Here is a 6314-nt window from a genome sequence, read left to right on the forward strand (position 1 = left end):
TAGGTACGAATTCCGCACATAAATATATGTTTGTCTATAATATATAGGTTACCAGAATACTACATGTTGATGCATGTTCCAAGGTCATCGCAAGTCGTGAAAGGTAGGTTTGCCAATCTTCACAGTGAAGTTAGTGTGGAGAGAACATGATTTGTGGTTCTGAGTATAATTTCATTGGTCCACCTTGTTTAAACAGTACAAAGGTTGAGTTAATATACAAACATCACCTTCGTATTTTATTCCACAGACCATTCAGCACAAAAGAAACACTTATTGCCCTCACTTACCATTCAGTTTTATTATAATTGTATATTGCTAACACAGTTCACTTTATAATATGTATAAGCATATATAGACGCAGGAGTTATGTATTTTCAGACATATATATGTATGCATGTACGTACGTACGTTTCTGATCTCTTGTAGTTTTCTGCAGTTCAGACTTTTCTGTAACTGTCTATTTAGTTTCGAATCGGAGCCGAAAGATAACATCTTAATTCTTTTATCTGTCTCTCTGTCCGTTCATTTTTCATTAAGATCTGAGCCTAAACAAGCAACAATTGAAGTTGTATGCATGTGATACGTACAATAATGCTTGTGGCATGCAGCAGACTAAAAACAACTAATAACATTGTTATGGTACACGCGCATACATACATACATATATATATATATATATATATACTATTTTCGATCCTTAAAGTAAAAACTTGTTTGACTTTTATTTTAGTCCTAAATGTAAGATCCCAGTTCACTTTATCTATTGTATTTATTTTTTTTTTTTTCAAAGTAGTCCTTGTAATAATTATAATTCTAACAAATACACTTTATTAGCAAAAATATTTTAAAAAAGATAACACATATTTATTACAAATAACTAACTTAACTATTTTTTTTAATCTACTTAAATTAATCAACTAGCTTTTATGTTAAAGATCAGAATATAGTATATATTAAGGTGGATCGGATATGCTTAACGAAGAAGTTGTTTTGATATGCGTAGATATATATACATGTGTGTGTTTATATTAAAGAAGAAGACTCTGTCGATGGGGGATTCTTTGCGACAAATTGGGCAATAAACTAATATAAATAGGTAAGTGGGTGTAGGCACCTAACTGGGAAAGAGACTTTGACAAACCGAAAAGGGTTATTAAAGTGATATTGTTCTGTTGGTGTGTGTGAGTAAGAGAGACGTGGATCTTGAAAAAGAAATTCGTACGCTCACTTTATTATTATATTTTCTGTTGTGGAGAGGCCACCTTTCCACTTTTGTTCTCATCGTTCCACTCTTGTAGTGGGCATCTTTTGGTGATCCATCTGATCTCTTCAGTATTTGCAGGGTCTCTGCATTTATTATTACCCTTTGCCACAACGTTTACTCTCACGCTGGCCACTTGTCACAAAATTAAACATTCGAATCTTGCGCCTTTAAAAGATTGTTCTGTTAACTAACGGTGATTAGAACTAGTTTCTCGTAATATGATAAATCAAGATTCAAATTCTTATTATAAAAAGTGTTTACATTTAGTATCCGACGATAATATTTTAAATATGATTAATGTTGTGATGGAATGCCTGTGCATAGCAAGAAAAGAAAAGGGAAGTTGCCTATTTAATTCTCTTCTTCTTCTTCTCGTGTGACGTATGAACAAAGCTTAATCCGTGCGATGCCTCAGTTTACTATCTATTGATCGTTTGTGTAAAGTAAACCCCCAAAAGCCTTTTTTTCCCCACCATTAAAAGCCTGTGATCTCATCCACACATAGTTGATTTCCCAAAGAGGCATACAATACATTACGACTAAGAACCACTTGCGCTCTAACATGGTCACGTGCCGACTGCTGATTGTTTATGCTCCCAGATACATCATGGATCTGAGTCAATGCTTAATCACACAAAAGGATCATAAACTAGGATTCGAGGCGTCCTTTGTGCCCAACAAAATAAACACGTGGTGTTACAATATAACCCGACTTTCGTTTTTTTTTTTTTGCTCCCAAATAAATTGAGACTTTTTGTGTGTGTGAAAACGGGGCTAAACATTGGTTCTTGTGGTCCTTGCTGATTACCCGCTTCACGCAAAGAGACCCGGCCCAATATAATTTGGGCTCAGAATGGAACGGGAATTTGCTTCGTTTACCTCCAGGATAATTAGGCCCAGTGATATCCCATTTTCAAGCTCGTGAAGCTTCAATGTATTAGGAAAAAATAATAATAGTAATAAAATAAAATAAAAGTGATCCTCACCGTCCTCTTACGTCCAGTGAAGCAGATAACCATGGCTCGGGCTAAACGGAGCGATAAGTGATCTTTAACTCGAGAACAAACGATCGACACTAGAATCATTGCCGCCAGCGTCACACGACGTTGGCAGCTTCATAGGCTCAATAGGCTATCTTTAAATATTTCAATTTTTTTATAGTGAATTATTCATCTAAAGAAGCTCGTCCATATTAACCCTAAACAAAATCAAATTATTACAATAACTGTAAATCTGTAAATTAAGATAAGCTCGTGGGAGAGAATGGTTGTTCATGGCTTTGGTTTTATCTACAGAGTCCCTTGTCTGTGCCAATTGGCAAACAAGTCGATTAATAAATTATGAACTACTATACAAACCAAGCTATTGTGGAAAAAGGTCATCGTCATCAGTTGGGTTTGACTTGTAATAAAAGCAACACTCTGTGATGACTGGTATAAACTTGCATTGCTTCGATCTGTCATTGCATTGTTGTGAGCATGCGTGACTATTCATCAAATATATCGATCTTTATTCCATCGATAATCTCTAAAAGTCATTCATCGTCGCCCATAATTAATAATTACGAGGATGTGCAGCATTGAGAAGCTTCTAATATTTTGTTGATTACGTTACTCTGACGTTGCCTGGCTCCCGTTTCATATTCGGGTTTCCGTCTGCTTCTTGTTTTTCAGCCTACACCTCTGCCAGCTGCAAAATTTAACATGAGAATTTTTTTTTTGGATAAACATATTACATATACAACATCTGATTATTCACGTAATATCTACTTAACTAATTTGGATATACCAAGAAAAGTAATTAAATAGTTATTTGTGAAAAAATATATACTGTCCTAAAACATTCTTTTAAATCATTTATATTGAAATTACCTTTTGAAACAATAACATATACGATTAATAGGGTTAATTTGAATAAATAAAAAAAACAAAATATATTGAAATCTTATATTTAAGACCATATTTAATTTTTTATTAGCTCTTATATTAGGAACGAGAAGTAGTATAACATGTCCTAAGCCTCTTTCCCTCTATATCTCACACACAATAACTTGTTTTAGGATGAGTTTTTATGAAAACCAAAACGGAATTAGGAGTTGTCATTGTATATATTACTTCTACAAAAGTTAACATCAATGTTAAATTACATATTAATTAAATATAACCTCAACGTTTCAATAGCCATAACCAAGATACACCTAATTTCCTAATGAGGCCATATAGAAATCTCACGTTAATTTCAATTATCATCTTTTCTCACTAAAATGAGAGCATATGCGTGCCAGGGACCCATGATAACAAATATCTGTTTGAAGTGCTAATTTATTTGAATGCGTATTAAGTAAAAATACATAGCAGCAAGTGCAGATCGAAGAGATATCTACATAGAAGAATAACAAATTAAATTAAATGGAAAATAGATAAATAATTTGTTTAGAACATTTCCATCATAATGCGGACAAGTACAATTTGGAGCTGAACCTCGAAGTTGTCCTCAAATAAGAATATGATTTGTATATATAAGTTATTGATCTCAGGGCAGCCATAGCCTGCCAACTTCTCAAAAGAAACAAAGAACAACTCCTCTTGGGTTTGTCTTGCTCCAGTGCTTTAGAGTTTAAGGAGTGTCGCAATATATGCCAGAAAACAGAAACCTCGGCTTTCACTGTGCGGACACACAGAAACTTGTTCATTACATCAACTTCTAATTATAATTACAGTTTTTCTTTGTGTTCAAATGTCAAATACTTCAGGTGATGAAGCAGGTTTGTCCCCAGGGGAACACGTCCAATATGAGGAAAGCCAGAACCAACAGCAACAAGACAAACACTTGCATGGCTCAAGCTCAAGACCTTATTACCACAACCATAATGCCTCAAATGATTATCAACATCATCCTCAATCAGCCAAGAAGAAGCGAAATCTCCCTGGAACTCCAGGCAAATTCAACTCTACTACTCTCAATATTCACCATAGCTTCTTTTCTCCTGCATATAAAATATTATTTTCATCTTTCACTACAAATCATCGTTTCTTGTTTATTCAGATTTTTAGGTAGTAATTAGATATTCCTGTGATACATACTTAATGTAAGACTTAATTAAATAATTTGAGTAGATTATGATTTTTTTTAAATACTCTAAGCACTTTCTTAATTAATTTTCTCCCACCTTCTCCTACTGATTATTGTTCAGGGAATATCAATAAAGTTAATTTTTAAAAAAATTGACAAACCTGCAAAATAGGTTTTATATCTGGGACAAACATTAACTCCCCCAATCAAGTTACATTAAGGATCCGAGAAGTAGGAGTATTATAGATACATGGTTAACCTGAGAAGAAGCTGCAGTAATAATGGATGAAATATTACTGATGAATTAGATCCGAATGCCGAAGTGATTGCTTTGTCACCTACGACACTGATGGCAACGAACAGATTCGTGTGTGAGATATGCAACAAAGGGTTTCAGAGGGACCAGAACCTGCAGTTGCACAGGAGAGGTCACAATCTGCCATGGAAACTGAGACAGAGACCGAGCAATGAAGTGAGCAAGAAGCGAGTTTACGTGTGTCCAGAGCCTTCGTGCGTCCACCATGGCCCAGCTCGAGCACTTGGAGACCTCACTGGCATCAAAAAGCACTTTAGCCGCAAACACGGCGAGAAGAAATGGAAATGCGACAAATGCTCCAAAAAATACGCCGTCCAATCTGATCGGAAAGCCCACCAGAAACCTGCGGCACCCGCGAATACAAGTGCGATTGTGGCACCATATTTTCCAGGTTAGTCTCACTCTCAGGTTGTTGCATAGAGATCAAACATAATGGGTTCTTTAATAATGCTTTGTTATCTGAATTGTGTAGGAGAGATAGTTTCGTCACTCACAGGGCATTTTGTGATGCGTTGACTGAAGAAAATAACAGGGCGAACCAGGGATTAACCAGTGCAAAATCTGCAGTATCTCTAAACACTCATTCCAACGAAGCATCTGAGTTAAACACAATGGCTCCTCAGGGAATCGTTCCTGTGTCATTGAAGTGGGGAGGCCTGTTCACCACCGCTTCAGGTGCACTTGTCGGTGGTCTTAAGGGCTTGCCCCCTCCTTCGTCCAGCTCCTCTGTTTTTGATTCCATCCAAGAGGGCCAAAAAGGTTCAGAGTCAGCCCACGCGTCTGCAACGGCTTTACTACAGAGAGCAGCTCAAATGGGTGCCACCGCAAGTAATAATAGCAATAACTCTCCCATGGTTCATAAAGGGTATGTTACTTCCATGGCAGGCCCTGATTACCACCCTCAACCAAACCTGGCTGGGATTGGTGGAGGTGGGGAATTCAGCAACCTCTTGTTCCAGAAAGGTCGGCAAGAAATGTCGCAATCGTTTGACTCTTACAATGCATCTGGTTTGAATGATATGGAAATGTTGAGCCAAATGGTGATGGGAGGAAGACATGGAACAGAAGCAAACTCTGAGGAGCTCGAAAGGAATGGAGGAGCAAGTGAGATGACCAGAGTCCACGACTTCTTGGGCGTCGGGGGGCCCCCTCCCATGCCCATTCCGACGAATTTGCACGGGCTTCACAGTAGCTTTGGCTATAACGGAGATTGGAGTTGGAAGCAGTTATGAGATTCAATTGCTTTATTAGTAGATATGGCTTGAACAAGCCTTAGTGGGTGATTCTTTCAGGTCAGGTAATTCCTTGAGAGTGACGCGCCGAAAAAATGAAGTTCAATTCCATTATGAGAACTACACTGTACTTTTTTTTTTGGGGGGGGGGGGTTTTAATTTCATATGATAAGCTTAACGTTCCTACCTCAAAAAAAAACAATACTTTTTTATATAATTAATTTCATTACGTTATGCAAACAAGTGGAATGTGCAAGTTTAGTGTCCATTAATCATAAAAATAAGTTTTGGTAAAAAAAATTATAAAAATAATTTTTAAATAATTAATTTAAGTCCGTCGAGCAAAAAGTATTGCTCTCCGTCTTTATTTTTTTCCTTCCTAAATTGTCTGTCATACTGGTGTTCCTAAACAAAATTATCAGTCAGGCCC

General features: G+C 36.6%; 1 pseudogene; it reads left to right on the plus strand.

Moving 5' to 3' along the window:
- The first annotated feature begins 4000 nt into the window (after positions 1 to 4000).
- Positions 4001 to 5884, plus strand: LOC114732767 (protein indeterminate-domain 12-like; annotated as a pseudogene).
- The last annotated feature ends 430 nt before the right edge of the window (positions 5885 to 6314 follow it).

This window comes from Neltuma alba, unplaced genomic scaffold (genome assembly GCF_004799145.2).
Source record: "Neltuma alba isolate B1F8T4 unplaced genomic scaffold, ASM479914v2 tig00012936_pilon, whole genome shotgun sequence".
In the NCBI taxonomy this organism is placed as follows: Eukaryota; Viridiplantae; Streptophyta; class Magnoliopsida; order Fabales; family Fabaceae; genus Neltuma; species Neltuma alba.